Here is an 18,381-nt window from a genome sequence, read left to right on the forward strand (position 1 = left end):
GGGGGATGGAGCTGGTGGGTAGTAGAATCATGTACAAAATTGTTAGTAGGAGCTATTGGAAGAGTTAGTACCCAGACAGTTATAAGGTACAGGAACCCAATAGAGGTTAACCTGATAGGAGGTTGAATAACTTGCCGAAGATCTTACTGCAAATAAATGGTAGTGCAATGATTCAAATTCACAGTTGCCTGACTCTAAAGGGTCTCCTTGGAGCATTATGTTTTAAAATTCTATAGTATAATAATAGTGGCCTGGAAAATGTGGTTGTAATAAAGTTCAAGAGAATGAGCACAGAGCAGAAGTTCTAAACCACATAAAGACCATCTGGCCACCTCTGCCATTAGCTTACCCTGCTCTAGATTGTTAAGAAATTTACCTGCCTTTAAGTTTTAATATCTGTGAATAGAACTACAGTGCTACATACTGAATGTGTTCCCCCAAATTTATATGTTGAAACCCTAACCCCCAAGGTGATGGTATTAGGAGATGGGACCTTTGGGAGGAGGTTAGTTCATGAGGGCAGGGACCTCATGAATGGGTTTAGAGTCCTTATAAAAGACACTTCAGAGTGCTCTCTTGCCTGTTCCACCATGGGAAAATACAGCAAGAAGAAGACTGTCTCTGAATCAGGAAACAGGCCTTCTTCAGACACTGAATCTGCTGCACTTTGATCTTGGACTTCCCAGTCTCCAGAACGATGAGAAATAAATTTCCGTTGTTTATAACCCACCCAGTATATGGTATATTTATTATAGTAGTCTGAACAGATTAAGACAATCTCAAGGTTGAAATACACTTCACAAGTTACCGGGTCTGGCCATTCTTCCACCCAGCCAGGTGGAGCCTTAATATTCCTTGTAACATTCTATCCCAGTGATGCTGAAGGCCTCTGGCTGTATGGTAGAAGAATTAAGAATGCTGATTCTGAGGCTAGAAGGTGTGGATTCAAATCTTGGCTCTGCTAATTATTACCTTAATGTCCTTGGGCAATGAGCTTAGCATTTATGCTTTAGTATCTTAATCTATAAACCAAGTATAATAACAGCAATATCATTCTTTTTTAAAGCAATATTTATTGTGCACTTATCATGTACAGGCCTTATTCTAAGTGTTTTTTATTTATCAACACATTTATTATCATAATAGGTAGGGAGTATTATTTTCAATTAAGGAAACTGAGTCAGAGACAAGTCAAGTGCCTTGTCCAAGATTTCAGGTGGTGATGGGGCTGGAATTAAAACATATGCAGTCTGGCTACAGAGCTTATGCATTATCCACCACGTGATACCATCTCCCTGCTGCTCTTGGAAATAGCAAGTGATATAACATACATAAAGCAGTTAGCACAGGTCCTGGTACACTCTACATTCCCAATAACTGTTAGTGCTGCTGATACTCTTCTTTCAGTTCCAATTTTGTTACCACCAGCCCCTAAGCCCAAGGGCCATAAAATCCCCATTTCCGAAATGCTTGTGGGACAAGAAGAAAGCCTGCTCTATTTCCTGATACTGCTTCATGGCCTAGAAGACGAGCCTTGTGTATATGCAGGAGGACTTTTCAATGCCTAATATTCCCACCCACTAATAAACATGGCCTGGTTAGGATAATGCTCTCCCTTTTTTAAAAGGGGAAGAAAAAATGATTGAGTAAAGGAATGCTTCTTGACTCCTTTAGACACCCCCAAGTGGCCCCAATTGATTTTATGATAAAACTTACTAAATTCATAATACTGGTACCTCTACATCTATCAAATATTTATTGAATGTAATTTTAAGGCACCATGGTGAGTTGTTGAGGATACAATGATGAATCAGATTCAAATACCCCTCTAAAGATTACTGGCAGGAGGGATAAAACATGCTCATAAATAATCATTAGATACGATATAAAGTAAGGAAGAGTAAGAAAAAATAAATATTAAAATTCAAAGGAAAGAAAAATTACTTCATAACTGTAGGATTAGGAAAGACTTCTTTGAAGAGTTAACAGATGAATTGAATCTTTAAAAGACAGGTAGTAATTGACATATGAGAAGGGAAGATAATACACTAAGCAGGAGAATAACGTAAGTGGAGACATAGAAAAGCAAGAAATGGGATGTGGCCAAGGAATCACATCTAGGTTCATTTGGAGAATTCAGAAGACAAAATTGCTAAAGTGGGTTTGGGCCAGATTGTAGAGTTTTAGTATCAGATGACAATGCGTATGTTACTTTTGACTACAACAGAGAGATGTATGTGTTAACTTACAGTATGAATGAAATAACCTCATCCATAGTGTTAATCAGGAGAGGCCAAGTTACACTGTGTTAACAGACAACACCTACAGCTCCGTGGCTTAAGAAACCAAAAATGTAATTTTCATTCACACAAATTCTGCTGTGGATTTGGGCAATTCTCCAGGATGATTATCCTCCATGTGTTGGCTCAACAATCTGGTCTCTGTGGACCCTACAGCACCTCCGTCTCAACACGTGCTACCATGATGCCTGTGGCAAGACAAGAAAGTGCTGGAAGGTTACCCACCTGGAATGAAATGCTTTGCCTTAGGAGAGACACACACATCGTTGCTGCATGCAGTCCATTGGCCTGAATCAATGACAGCCTTATACCTTAAAAAGGGCACAGTCTCCCTGTGCCTGAAAAGAGAGAAGTGGATAATAATGAGCCCTAGTAATGTTAACCACACCCACACTTGCAGAAAATTCACTGTGATTCAGAACAAGTTTATATTTACAAACAAAATATAGATATGCATGATTGCTGATATGTTATTAACAGAAATTTTCCCATCTGTTGCATTTACCACTTTCAAATAAAGAAAATGTTGTTTACAGCTGATCCACCCACAATACATGTGGAAGAAAGATACCTACTTATTTCCGTAATTGTTTCTGTTATTATCTCTAGAATAGCATAAATTGGTGTATGTCAAGTGTGACATAGGCTTTGTTGACATGCAGCTGACATGACATTTGGCTTCAGCTGCACACTGCAGTCCAACCACAACAGTTTACCCTCCTTGTCAGAATGTGATAAGAGAGGAACCCATGCTTACAGAATGAAGCACAAATACATAATGGGTATACACACAGTCTTCCATATATGATACATTGTTCCATGGTCTCAAAATAGCTGAGCTTTACATAGGGTGGAATGTAGAGTTTGTAGAATTTAATCAAAAGTGCCTGAACTTTGGAGTCAGCGATGAGTTAGACTCCTAAAGCTATGGACTAATTGCCTGTGACATTGAGCCTCAGTTTCTGCATTTTTAAAATGACATTGATAGCACAGTTGTTGCAACATGTGTTAATGATAATAGCTAAAGTTAATTAGGAGTCTTTCCTTCCTCTCTCCCTTCCTACCTCCCTCCCTCCTTCCCTCCTTCCCTCCTTCTCTTCCTTCCTTCCTTCCTTCCTTCCTTCCTTCCTTCCTTCCTTCCTTCCTTCCTCTCTCTGTCAGTGGATCTGTCCTCTTATTTATCTAATCTATGTAAATCATCAACATGTATAAGAAAGTGTAGTTAATTCAATTCATATGTAGTAGGAGGGGGAAATCCAGTTTGACCCTAAACTAGGATTTACATGTATCTGATAAATTGAACTGGTAAGTAAAGCCTTAGGGAGTGGATTTGTATGAGGGTTTTTTTTTCCAGGGGTGGAAAAAGGTTGTTGAAGGAGAAAAATAATGTGGTTTTATGTGGTATCTAGGACAGAGTCTGAAAAAGGTTGGACATTAGAGTGTTTATCTGAAATTTAGGTATCCTGCTCATGTACCCCAGTCTATTCTATACACAGCTAGAAGTGGATGATAAAGGAGTGATGTGGGGAGACTCTGAGACATGAGAACACAAGCAGCACTTGTTTGGTGAACAAGTGACAGAGTTACATAAAAGGGAAAAGCAAAGGTGTCACCCATTCTTTGGCATAAAGCCCAGTGTGGCCTCAACACTGTGAGAATCATGAGTGCAAGTCTGTTGTAGTCTCTTGAGGGTTTGATGCTTGGAGCACTTTGGACCATAGCATCCTTGGCAGGTAATTGTAATAACATCCTACTGGAGAACACCCTCAAAGTGCTATTCTCAAGTGGCTTCCATGATATCCTCAAGGGAGAAAAAAAATTCAACCAAAGTACAGTGTTGGTGTGTTGGTGAGAATGCATGGAATATCCACTGGTATGCTTTGAAATTTAGGGGTGACTATGTTGTTAATATCAGATCCATCGATTTTCATTCAGTGCCTGATATGAAGGAGCTCAGAAAATGTTATATTAAAGAATGAAATAGAATGAATAATTGCCCCAATCCTCACGTAACAGTGGTGCTTCTTGGTGGAGGTAGTACTGGCATTCTAGGTGGGACATGCTTCATTTTGCAGGACTGTCAAGAACATTGCAGAACATTTAGCAGCCCCAGCCCTTGAAAATGAATGCCAAGAGTGCACTCCATTCATTCATTGTGGTTATCAAAATGCATCTCCTTATTTCAAATGCTCCTTGTCAGGATGCCACTCTGTTGAGATGAAAAATTATTAATCTGATGAGACTGAACATTTCTGTGCTACCTTGGAACCAGTATTTCTATAGGAAACCATAGAGCCTCAGTAGAATGGGATCTTTCTCACACTTTATATGCTGAGTACAATGCGGCTGTGGTTTTTCTCTTGTTGCCTTTGCTTACTGCTCTTAAAATCTCATAAAAAGAAGTTCCATTTCCTGAATGCCCATCAACCAATGAGTGGATAAATAAATTGTGATATATATATATATATATATATATATATATATATATATATCTACCAGATCTATATATATACCTGGATGGAGTTGAAGACCAGTATTCTAAGTGAAGTAACTCAGGAATGGAAAAACCAATATCATATGTTCTCACTTGTAAGTGGGAGCTAAGCTATGAGGACTCAAAGGCATAAGAATGATATAATAAACTTGGGGAATTGGGGGGAAGTGTGGGAGGGGGTGAGGGATGAAAGATTACACATTGGGTACAGTGTACACTGCTCAGATGATGGATGCACCAAAATCTCAGAAATCACCACTAAAGAATTTATCCGTGTGACCAAAAACTACCTGTTCCCCGAAAACTATTGAACTAAAAAATAAATAAATAACGAAAATTTAAAAAATAATAAAGAAAAGAAGTTCCACTGGACATCCCAGTGTGCTTGTCCAGGGCAATGATTCTCTGCCAAGATCAACTCAGTGTTTTCCTGAGGAACCCATATTTACTCCTTGACACCACTGATTTCTTGGTACCTGTTGTCAGAAGACTAGAAGCTTCATTCCATTGGATTCCAACTTTGAAACATGGAGTCAAATTGGAGCCAAAATGTCATCTTTATTTATAGCCCAGTAGATATTAAAGATCAGGGCCCTTTGGCAAAAATAGATTTGGGATCTTTTCTACTTCCTCCAAGTTAAGATTAGGTCCTGCCTGTGGGTCTAGCTGATTCTGTCGAGCAGATGCTGAGTACATGTACTTAGCCAGGGGCTTGTTGGGTCACAGGCTAAGTCATCAGCAGAAAATAATGGGGAAAGAGAGGCTGTTTCCCTTTAATGTTGGGCCATTCTCCTTGCGAAAACAGGTCCAAATCTACATCAGATTTCAGTATTAGCATTAACTGCACCTCCCCCTGGGGCGACCTGAGTAAGGGGTAGAAAGGAGTGGAAATTATTTTCTTCATGATCTGAGGTGTGATGGCTAATATTGAGTGTCAACTCAATTGGATTGAGGATGCAAAGTATTCTTCCCCAGTGTGTCTGTGAGGGTGATGCCAAAAGAGATTAACATTTGAGTCAGTGGACTGGGAGAGCCAGACCCACCCTCAATCTGGGTGGGTACCATCTAATTAGCTGCCAGTGCAGCTAGAATAAAAGCAGGCAGAAGAACACGGAAAGACTAGACTGGCTGAGGCTTCTGGCCTTCATCTTTCTTCCATGCTGAATGCTTCCTGCCCTTGAACATCAGACTCCAAGTTCTTCAGCTTTTGGACTCTTGGACTTACACCAGTGGTTTGCCAGGGGCTCTTGGGCCTTCGGCCACAGACTGAAGGCTGCACTGTCGGCTTCCTTGGGGTGTTGGGACTCAGACTGACTTCCTTGCACCTCAGCTTGCAGATGGCCTATTGTGGGACTTCCACCTTGTGTTTATGTGAGTCAATACTCCTTAATAGACTCCCTTTCATATATACATCTATCCTACTAGTCCTGTCCCTATAGAGAACACTGACTAATAAATACATGAGGTATAAGTATGGATTATGAAGAAAAAATATTACTCCCTTTAATACATATGTATTACTTCATTATACCATTACGCTTTGTTATTTTCCAATTTTGTCATATAAAACAGAGTCATAAATCTTAGAGAAGTATTTTGCCTAGGCCACCTGGCTAATAAGTGACAGAGCCTGGATTTGAACCTGTTTGTCTCATTCTCAAAGCTGTGTGTGTGTATATATAGCATATATGCATGTGTGTGTACATATATACTTACATATATAAATATATATCCATATATGTAAATATACATATTTACATATATAAATATACATGTCTATGTAGGTATATATAGTTACACAGATGGAGCTTTAAGTTTTCAATCATCTTGAGACCTCTTAGGATTGGAGATTCAGGCAATTTCATGCCACAGACTCTTTAACAAGACACCAGTTGCTTGCTTCAAAGTCTATACATTATGTATTATTTGATATCTTTGCTTCAGATGGCATATTAGTTTGCTAGGGCTGCCATAATGATGTACCACAGACTGGGTGGCTTAAACAACAGACATTTATTTTCTCACAGTTCTGGAGGCCAGAGCCCAAGATCAAGGTGTTGGCAGGTTTGGTTTCTTCTGAGGCCTCTCTCTTTGGCTTGCAGATGGCTGCCTTCTTGCTGTATCCTCATATAGTCTTTCTTCTGTGTGCCTGCATCTCTGTAGTCTATGTGTACAAATTTCCTTTTTTTATAAGGACACCAGTCAGATTGGATTACAGCCCATTCTAACGGCTTCATGTTAACTTAATTACCTCTCTCAAGACCGTATCTCCAAATATAGTCATATTTTGAGGTACTTGGAGATTAGGGCTTCAACATACAAATTTTTGGAGGTCACAATCCAGCTTATAACAAATGGGATAATATTAAAACATCAGAAATACCACCTAGGGAGTGGATGGGGAAGAAGAGCTGAAAAAAAAAATCCTTACAGTGTTTCACCAAATCTCTATTGTATAAAAGAAAAGTAGAATGAATTATTCAAGGTCATACAGGTAGAATAGCCCATTGATACTATAGACCATCATCCATACTAGAGTCTTCTAGATTTTGGCTGGAATAATGTGTGTGGGATGTGTGTGTGTACTGGGGGAGGTATTTAGATGATTTAAATAGAGAAAATAGAATGGGGTGTGTGTTTGTGTGTGTGCATGCTCGTGTGTGGGTGTGTATATACTGGGGGAGATATTTAGATGATTCAGATGGAGAAAATAGAATGAATCAGGCAGGAGAGAAAGATGCCTTTCTGGATTATTTATTTGTATCTTATACTTAAAAATAAAAATACTCTTCTTTCTTTTGCTTCTTGAAACTCCAAGCAACAAAACTGCCAATTTTAATCTAGACCACTCGGTGGCAGTAAAACAGAAATGTCTGCAAAGAAAGCAGAAATCCCTTCAGAATTATAATAAGTTTTATAGACCAAGACAACTGCAGTTGTAAAACATGGTGTATCAATTGGCATATTTGCTGATCAAATCTTTACAAGGTTCGAATAGGCTCATAAATACTGGTTTCTCTAGTTTGGCCTACTCATGCTTCATGCTTCTGTTTAGCATGAATTGGATGCTGGATATCTTGGAGGGATGGAAATCCAGCAAATGGTTGAAATATCAAAGCAATATGCCACTGCCAATTTGTTTTCCTGTGATTGAGGGAAAATATACGTACATGCTTCGATTAGAAGTACTACCCAAACAAGCAGAATCTGCTGCATTCAAAGCTGAGCTCATTTCCCATGCACGGCATAGCCCAGGCTGGAGTTAACCAACAGCTAAATCATTTTGCTACTTGAGTTTTATAAGTGAGTTCCAACTCCCTTACTATTCTCACAAGAGTCTTATTATGCAGGGATATTTTCATTTTTTATAAGTGGTTATTGGCTGATGATAAAATCAGGCTTCATGATAAATACATAAAATTGTAGGGCAGGAGGTGACATCCAAACACACCTTTCATCAAAATGTTGGTCTCATGTGGTTGGTTGAAAAGAAGGCTGAAATGGTTTATGACTGTCAACATTGAACAATGGGGAAACTGAGGTCTAGGTCTTCAGTGACTTGTCCAAGGACATCTGACTAGTAAGTGGCCTAGCTGGACTGTGAAACCCCGTTGGCCACAAAGTGTTGGATGGACTATGGAAGTGGTTACCTTTAGAGACTCATGAGAATGTTTGACTACCAAAGCACGTTTAGCAGCTAAGCTCCTCTCTGCTTTGTTTTTGTAGATGGGCACACTGATCATTTTGGAAACAAGGATGGAAGTGCTTGGAAAGATCGGCATTCATCATGTGGTAGCTGCTTATATTATTAGACAAGGATCTTATCTCTTGTCAATTAAGAGATTCATTCATGCTTTTCCCAAGATTTCTATAGACTCTTTCTTTCTTAGCAAATGTCTTTCATCTTCTTCCTCAAAGCTGGTTCATTGATGCTCTTTGCTCAACCTAGAATTCTCTACCTTTTTGTTTTCACCTAGCTAAATTCTGTTGAGACTGTTTGACAGCACTTTTATATATTCCTCAAACACTCTTTCTAAGTACTTTCCCCAGGGAAGAACAGTCCTTTATTATTATTGGTTGAATGTCTTTTCTATACAAGGCAGACACCATATGTTTTGTTAGTAGCATGTGCATGAAAGTGCTTGGCACACAGGAGATCCTTAGATAATTATTGTATGAAAGAAGAGAGTGATCCTACCCTTTGCTTTTATACAATGTTACTTTTTTTTGAAGAGTAATTATTTATTCAGGAATTCTAAATAATATAAAACATTTAATGTATACTATGCATGATGTATCATATTCCTTTATAATCATTTAAAATAACTGATTTTATTTTTAAGAAATACCTCTGTAAATATAAATGTATATATCATCTGTGTATCTTTCAAGCCTATGTAAACTTTATTGCTTATTTTGTTCTACTAATAACTCTTAATCCTCTGCTATATGCCCAACACTATATTAGGTGTTTTTACAAATGGGTGTTAATCTTCAAATCTAAGCAATTCAAATGTAACTAGAGCTCAGAAAATTAAATAACTTGTCATGCAGTCAAAACGTAGAAAATCTAGATTCATACCCAGACCTTCTTCCTCAGAAATTCATGTATTTCCACTCTCTAGAAGTGAATGAGGCTCGGAGAGTGGCTTTGACTTGCCTAAAGTAAGGCCATGGCAGAGCTGAGTGGTAGAATCTGGGATTTCTGGCTTTTACCTAGAGGAGAATTATGTTTTCTGCATCATACCTTCTTCTCTGTATGATGATAAAAGAAGGTAAGAACTCATTTTCATGCAGCTGGAATAATTTGGCAGATTTCAAGATTTCACGAGGCCCAGACTTTCCACTGGTTCTGTTTACATTGAGAGATGCATTCGTTTGGCAACTGCCTGGGATCCATGTGAACAGCTGCTAACTTGGGTTGTCATATCAGCTCATAGATCTCTTGGTCCTCCTGACTTGAGCTGCTGCAGAAATTCAAGAATGGGAATTACAGATTTTTTTAATCCATTTTTTTGTACATAAAAATGCATTTTCCTGCTCTTCCATCCCTTAGTGATTCTCTTCCTAAGCCATTTTGCTGTGCATTTGTCAAGGAAATTTGCCATGTTTCAATTTGAAGACAACTCGAGTAAGAGAAAGCTAAACCACGGAATGTATTGAAAAAATATACTAGAAACAGTTTAAAAATGGGAATGGCTGTATTTGCTCTGTAACAAGCGTAGCATTTAAAAAAATCAATAATAAGAACAACAACTAATGGCAATAATGTCTTTCCTGACTCATAGGGATATTTAAGAGTAAAGTGATGTAATTGATGGCAAACACTTTGAAAAATAAAAGCACTGTGCAGCACAAGATATTATGATTATTATACGATTGTCTTTAAGCACAGCTAAATGTGAGCCTCTGTCTCCCTCAGGACCAAACGTCACCATTGATCAGTCATTTGTACAATTCCCAGAGTGTAAAGGATGTGTGCAGGGCTCCAGGCTCTTCCACTTGTTCTGATCTCTCCATTGGGGTGTTCAGTGGGTGTGGCCAAGAGTAAGTCACAACCGCTTTGGGCTTTTGTTCCTATGCCTTTGAGATGAAAATTAGTATTATTAATAATGGCTACCCACAGAGCAGTTTTATGTCCAAGGCACAATGCTTCCTTGGTTTATTATTTCATTTAATGTTTACAATGGCTCTGCAAAGTGTGTTATTTTATAGATGAGGAAAATGAAGCCCAGAACAGTGAAATATCTAGGCCAAATCACACAGCTAGAATTTAATGAGGCATCTGTAGAAATCCACAGTTCTTAACTTTAGGCACACTCAGTGTAGTGGATTGCATAGTCATAGATTTGACTCTCCAGTATGATTGTTCCTGTCCTGTCTTCTTTGGAGAATTGCTCCTCCCGTGGAACACATGCCACAGTATTCTGATAGGGATGCCAATTTCATGTACGGTACATGTGACCACATGGGAGAAATGTGACCAGGCTTAGTCAGTTACACTAGTTCTCTTATTCTAGTCCTATTAATTGACTTGAGGGTTAGGGATAGGATGAAAGTCTGGCCAATGAGAATCTGTGGGATTTATAGATGCAGAAGTGGAGACAAAGACTTGCTCTTTCCTATAGGGTTGCTAGCTAGGATTAGGTAAACCTCAAGGAGACTGTTTACAAAAGAAAGGACAAAGCCAAAGGCAAGAGATGGAGAGCACTCAGATTGCATCCTTTAAGCCCTAGCAACTTGTGAGGAGAGATCTGCTCCATCCTTCCTAGTTACTGGAGTCAGTAAATACTGTTTTTAAAGCTAATTTGAGTTAAGTTTTTGGCACTTGCAACCAAAAAGTGTCTGATTAATAAAATATATAACAAAGTACATTTACATATGTTATCTTCCTCGGTTCTCACAACAATCTTATGCCCAATATTCTTATGAATAGCTCTTTCTAATAGAAATAAAATAAAGAACTAGCCAGTCTTGGGACACATTTGATACTCATACTCAGTGCCTGTGCCTCCAGAGATCTTGCACTTTACACAATACCTTGCTAGATATGGAAATACAGCCAGACCTAAAAGCTCATGTGGATGAGCTTTGATCTTACTGTCAAACAGAGGTAGATAATCACTTGCAATAATTTCTTATTTATTTTGTATCATCCAAAAAAGAGTATTCTTGCTATACAGTTTTCTGGTTATTAAGGCACATACATGTAAAAGTTCCAAACTTATTTTAATATTATCTTGATTTAAATCTAAAATATCTTTTCCACTTTCATGCCTTCTGGACAACATAACTCTAATCATGATTGTACTTTTATTTTGATGACCCAGCTCATAATTTCCCATTATAACAGATAACACATTTACTGTGTTGCTAATTTAATTGGTTATCTTTCCATTAGATTATAAAGTACATGAAAGTAGGCGGCGTGCTGTCATCATCATCGTAATAATAACAGTAATAATAACATTAGTAATAGTCCCTTTTGAATTCCTAGTTATTAAACCAGTATGTGGTAACTGATAGATATTAACTAAAGGTTGGATCAATAAATGCATGTATAAGTGGACCTGAGTAATTATAAAACAAACCTCCATAATTATAATGTAATTCAATTACTAAGGTTTTAGAGGCTATGGAATTATGAAAGATTGGCCATTTAGCCTCAGGGTGCTAAGCCTTTTGCGTTTTAGTCTGCTTTTTAGAGTTGCTCATATTCCTCTATCTTTTTTCAGATTCCAGATGTTCATACCAGTTTGCAATATGCAATGTGGGCCTGATTTAGGCAGTGTGTGGAAAGGGAAGACAGGTCTCGGTATCCAACAGATTCTGGCTCTGCCCCTTAATATCTGTATGACCTTGAACACACCCCTTAACATCTCTCTACATCACTGTCCTCCTCTGAAACATGAGAACCAATAAGCTACCCCATCGACACGTGATGAGGATTTGTTGAGATAGGCCATAAAAATCACCCAGTAGGTGAGCAACAAACATGTTTTTAGTAAGAATTTTCAGACGGGCAGGAAACTGAATACCTGAAAAGAGGTATGTGAAATCTTGAATACTGGCTTCATGAAAGATGTGCATGGGGGGATACAGATGTCACACAGAAGGGTCTTCAGTGTGATCTTGGATACTACAGGTGTCAGAATAGGGAGATCTTTCTCAATGGTGGAAAGAAACTTTTAAGGTTTGCTTTGAAAGCAAAGGAATATTTTTCTTTAGTTACTCACACTCAGCACATATACAAACATGATTTTAGAGCCTCACTGTCCTCACCTGCAAGTTCAAACCCTGAAAACATTCCTCCTAGTGACCCATTTCCAGACTGCTGTGTAGGAAACCACGTTGTTGTGTTACGTTTTACCGCTTTTCCTTTATCAAGTGACAACTTCACTGTTCATCAGAGACAAAGGAAGATAAATATTAAGAAACAAATTTGGGAAGTGTGAGAGCCTTAGGTCTTGTTATTTATTTAGCCTTGAGTATGTCTACATAGATAACAACTGACAATTGTGTTAGCAGTAGAGGATGGAAGTTAAAAATATGGTTTGGAAGTCTAACTGAAAAAAAACCCAGAGCTTGATACTTAGGAGTTATTGGACTGCTGAAATTGCATATTTTGTGTGCAAGTACAGGTTATGTCAGTGAATCTGATAGCTAGCATAGCGGAGATTGCTCAAGGTGTATACATCCTTGGCTGTATTGGCAGTTTCTGTTTCTATTTCCCTCTCTTCTTTCCTTTCCACCTGTCTTTCAGTCCTCCTTGTATATTTCTTTTTCTCTTTCCTTCTTTACCAAATATATTTTGAGAATCAATCGCATCCCTACAGTTGAGCAATTGAAACTTGTTTACAAAGTATTGTCACATACATTCATTTTGTTTCTACAGTTTTCATTTTACCAAACATATTAGTATGCACTTATTTTGTTTTATTTTAAGACATGTTATTACATATAATATATACACAGAAACATGCACACAAGTGAAGAATAATTTTTAAAAAGTACAATGCACCTATGTAGCTAGCAGCTACATAGGACCAAGAACGAAGAGCATTTCCTGTGTACTCCTTGTGCTGCATCCTAGTCAAAGGTCGCTGCTCTTCTGAGTTCCAACAGCTTGAATTGGTTTTGCCTGGTTTTGAACTTGAATAAGTGGAATTGCATATTTTATACTTTTAGGTAAGGTTTATTTTATTCAGTTATGTTTGTAAGATTACCCAGGTTGTTGCATGTGGTATAGTTTGTTCTTTATTGTTGCTGTATTGAATTTTTTATCCATTCTCCCATTAAAAAGCATTTGGGTTGTTTCCAGTTTTTTGGGGGATCTATAAATTATTGTGTTTGTCTTTTGATATACAGATAAAACAGAAACACATTTCTGTTGGCTATATACTTAGAAGCTGAATTGCTGGGTCATAGAGTACCTGTTTTGTTGGCTTTGTTAGATACTGCCTATGGGTTTTTCAGAGTAGTTCAAATAATTTACTCTCTCCCCAGCAGGTAGAAGGTAGCTCTACATACTCAACAAAGTTTGGTAAAGTCAGAAATTTTATACCTAGTCTATTGGATGTGTAATGTACTGTTTTTGTTATTTTAATTTGCATTTTTTTAATGTTTAATGAAGCTGAGTACCTTTTCATATGCTTATTGGCCATTTGGATATCTTCTTTTGTGAAATGCCTGTTTTGGTTGTGCCTCTTTCTTCTTGATTTGTAGCTTTATTATTATTTTTTAATCTGGATATGGATTCTTTGCTATATATATGTCAAATATATTCTCCTACTCTGTAACTTGACTTTTTCTTTTTTAAATTAATTATTTATTTTATTTTTCCTCTGCCACAGCCCCCTGATTTGACTTTCCACTCTTTAAATACTCTTTTGGTATATAAGAGTTATTAATTTTTATATAATTCATAATTTCTAATGTTATTGATTTTGTGTTCGGTTTAATAAATCTGTTTCTTACCCTAAGATCATAAAAGTATATTCTTTTGTTTTCTTCTAGAAGCTTTAATGTTCTGCATTTTCATATTTAGATCTGTTTTTCACTGATAATTAGTTTTTGTTGCTTCTTGTTGTGAAACAATTGAGATTTACATTTTTCAATAATAATTTCCAATTGAGCCAGTAACGTTTATTGCAAAGATCATTATTTTTAAACTACACTTCAGAGAAATAACTGTCAAAATCAATTGACCATCTAGTATATCTTTGAACTCTCTCTTATGTTCTAATTATGTATCTATCAACACACCAATACTTCAATGTCTTAATTAATGTAGATGTAAACAAGTTTTGAAAACTCATGGGTAAATCTCCCAGTATTGTCTTTTTTCACAATTGTCTTTGCTATTCTTAACCTTTTGCATTTCAACACAAATTTTAGAATCAGATGGTCTTTTTTTCACAAAACAAATTAATAATTTTGCTGGGGATGTTGAGTGAGATAGTATGAAATCAATAGATCAATTCTGAGGGAAATTAACATTTTTATAGTATGAGTTGTTAAATCCATGAACATGGTATATCCCTCCGTTTATTTTGATTTTCTTTAATTTCTCTCAATAATGTTTCATAGTTGTGACTGTGAAAGTCTTGCCTCTTTCATTAATTTTTTTCCTAAGTATTTCGTGTCTTTGATGTTATTGTAAATGGTAGTATTTTCTAAAATTTTACTTTCCATTTACTACTGTTACATGAAAACAATTATGTAATTAATTAATATCAATCTCATTTGTTTCACTTGCTCGTTCTATTTGTATATTCTTTTAGATTGCCTATTGCATACAATCATGTTATATGTAAGGGCATTTTAATTTCCTCTATAGCAATTCTTACTTCTAATTTTTTTCTTGCATTATTATACCAGCCAAGTCAACAAGTACAATGTTAAATACAAATGGTAGTATCAGGTATCCTTGTTTCATTCACAATTTTAGGGAGAAAGTTTTCAGTATTTCACTCTTAAATGTGATATTTGATATAAGTATTTAAAAAATATTATTTGTCCAATTAAGAAAGTTCACCCTATTCCAAGTTTGCTAGGAGTTTTTAGAATAAAGAGTGTTGAATTTTATCAAATGCTTTCCTCTGTTGAGATTACCATATGATTTTATTTTTTATTTCATTAATGTGCTGACTTAAATTGATTGAACTAAAAAAACCCTACTTGGCTTTGGTGTATTATCATTTTTGCATAACATTGGATTGGGTTTGTTAATATTTTATTTATGATTTTTATATGGTCTTGAGAGAGATTGCTCTGACAATAATACCTTTGTCAAGTTGTTGGATCAGGGTTATTCCGGCTTTATAAAGTTAGCTCACCTTTTCTGTGTCTAGAAAAATTTGTGGAAGACTGATAATATTTAATTCTTAAGTATGTGGAAGAACTAACCAGTGAAGCTATCTGAGCCTAGAGATTAATGGAATGTTTTAAATTAGAGATTTAACTTTTTAAAATAAATATAGATTATTTTCTACTTATTCTTTTGTCAAAAGAGTGTAGGAGTTTTTAGAAAAGAAATTTGGCAATTTTATTTAAACTTTAACATTTATTGCCATGAAACTATTCATAATATCCTCCCATTATCTGTATTTTCAAAAAGTATGCTTTTTAAAAAGTGTAAAAAATGTGTGTTGTAATATACTCTTTTTTTATACCTAGTTATCCTCTTTCTCTGTCTCTTTGATCAGTCTTGCTAGATGTTATTCATTTTTAATCTAATCATTTTTGCTTTATTTTCTCTATTGTATTTTTTGGTTTCATTATTTTCTGCTCTTTTTTTATCTCCTTCCTTTTACTTCTTGAATTAATTACTTAGATCACTTAGTTTGGGCCTTTTAAAATTTCTTTTCTAATATGTGCATTTAACCCATTTTCGATTTGCCCCAAGAATAATCACTAGTGGCACTTGCGGCTGCAGCATTTACCCTGAGATAAAATGGTGTGACAAGAAGGAGTTGACAATGTTGTCAGTATTCCACAATAATACTGTGATTGAAGTAGACAACAGAAATGGAAAGAAAACTAAGAAGCCATGTGTCATTGTGGATTATAACGAGAATATGGAGCTGTGGACTTGCATGATCAGATGCTCACTTCTTATCCAATGGCGCACAAAAGGCACAAGGTTTGATATAAGAAATTCTTTTGCCACCTTCTAAACATTGCAGTGCTGAACTCCTACATCAAGAAGGACAATCCTGAGCACACGATGAGCCATGAAAACTTCAGAATGACCTTGATGGAAAGAATGCTGGAAAGCATCACAAGCCAAGGCAGCAACGTCTCTGAGGTCCTCCGTGTTCTGCTGGTGTCACATCTCTTCCCCTGTCTGGAAGACATTTCACTAGCAGCATGCCACCAACATCAGAGAAACTGAATCCAGCTGGTGGCTGCAAAGTTTGCTGCTGGCACAACGACAAGAATGCCAGATCACCTTTTGTGCAGAATGTGATGTTCTGCTTTGTGGTGTTGTGTGCTTTGAAATTTACCACATGAAAAAAAAAGTTATTAAATAATGATCATCATATACATTTCTGTTACATGAGGATCAGTGACAAGTTCTGTTTAGAAATAATTCCAAGAACAGTTTTTATATTTTATTTTCACATTGAAAATCAGTCAGACTTCCTTCACCCTCAAAGAGCATATTTACATAAAATGAAATGAGCACTGGCAGCAAGCTGCCCTTTTTTTTTTTTTTCTGAATGGGAAGGATACACATTTTCATCTAAGCCTAATTTAGCAGCATCCTGAAAATTTTGTATATTATGTTTTATTATAATTCAATACAAAATATTTTCTAATTTCATTTGTGACTTATTCTTTGACACAATGGCCATTTAGAAATATTTTGCATCATTTCTAGTTTTAGGGATTTTCTATTTAGTCTTTCTGTTATTGATTTCTAGGTATAAAACAGTGACATCAGAGGAGATATTCTGTATGACTCTAATTGTTTGGAAGTTGTTGAGATATGTTTTATGGTCTAGCATATTGCCAAGTTTGATAAATGTTCTATGTACACTTAAAAAGAAGGTGTATTCTGTCATTGCTTTCACTTGCAGTGAACTAATTTGTCAACTAGTTCCAATGTGTTATTTCTGTTATTCAAATCTTCTCTTTTCTTACTGATATTTTTTTCAGGCAATATGTCAATTGTTAAGAGAGTTCTGTTAATATTTCTATGATTGTAGATTTATTTCTCCTTTTACTTGTGTCAATTTATATTTCATACATTGTGAAGCTATGCAATTGAGTTCATTTTAGTAAGCGCAAATTATTTCCTTTATTTCATGAAATAGACTTTTTGAATTTTTATCAATGTGTTTGCCTTAAAGCCTACATTGTCTGACTTTGGCATGACTACATAACATTTTTTTTTTAATGTTTGCATCATATATTTTTTAAAATTGTGGCAGTAGCTACTTAGCACTCACCCTTCTAGAGTGCCAGAGCATCCTACTGAGTGCTTATGAAGGCACCTTCTACAGTTTTCTTTTAATTGACTTGTGGAGCAGGCAGGACATGTGGGAAAGTTAGTAGTTCTCCAGGTGCAGTCTTCCACCACTGAGGTATGTGAGTTTCGAGATAAATACCCCAGCTTCCTAATGTCTCAGTTGAGGTAACTGTGTTATACATTTTATATCACCTCTCAGTTGTCTGTAGCAGAATTCAGTTACAGTAGCCTGAAGAATTAAACTGTTCATTAGTGCATCCTGTATTCCTTCCTTTCTCTGTCTGATTTTTCCACTCTCCTGCATATGATCCTGGCATAACCTAATACTTAACTATAATATTTGCACTCAAATCCTTGTGTCAGAGCCTGCATCTCTGGAATTCCAGCATAAGGAGCCATCCTTTTACTCATCATCTGTCTATGTCTTTACATTTAAAGAGTGTTTCTTACAAGGAGTGCATTGTTGCATTTTGTTTCATCCAATTTAACAATCTTTGTTTTTAATTGAAATGTTTAGTCCAATTATATTTAATGCATTTACTGGTATATTTGTTCCACTTTTTCTATCATGTCTATTATTTTACTATTTTGACTCAACTGATTATTCATTA

Source organism: Nomascus leucogenys, chromosome 5 (assembly GCF_006542625.1).
Source record: "Nomascus leucogenys isolate Asia chromosome 5, Asia_NLE_v1, whole genome shotgun sequence".
Taxonomy (NCBI): Eukaryota; Metazoa; Chordata; class Mammalia; order Primates; family Hylobatidae; genus Nomascus; species Nomascus leucogenys.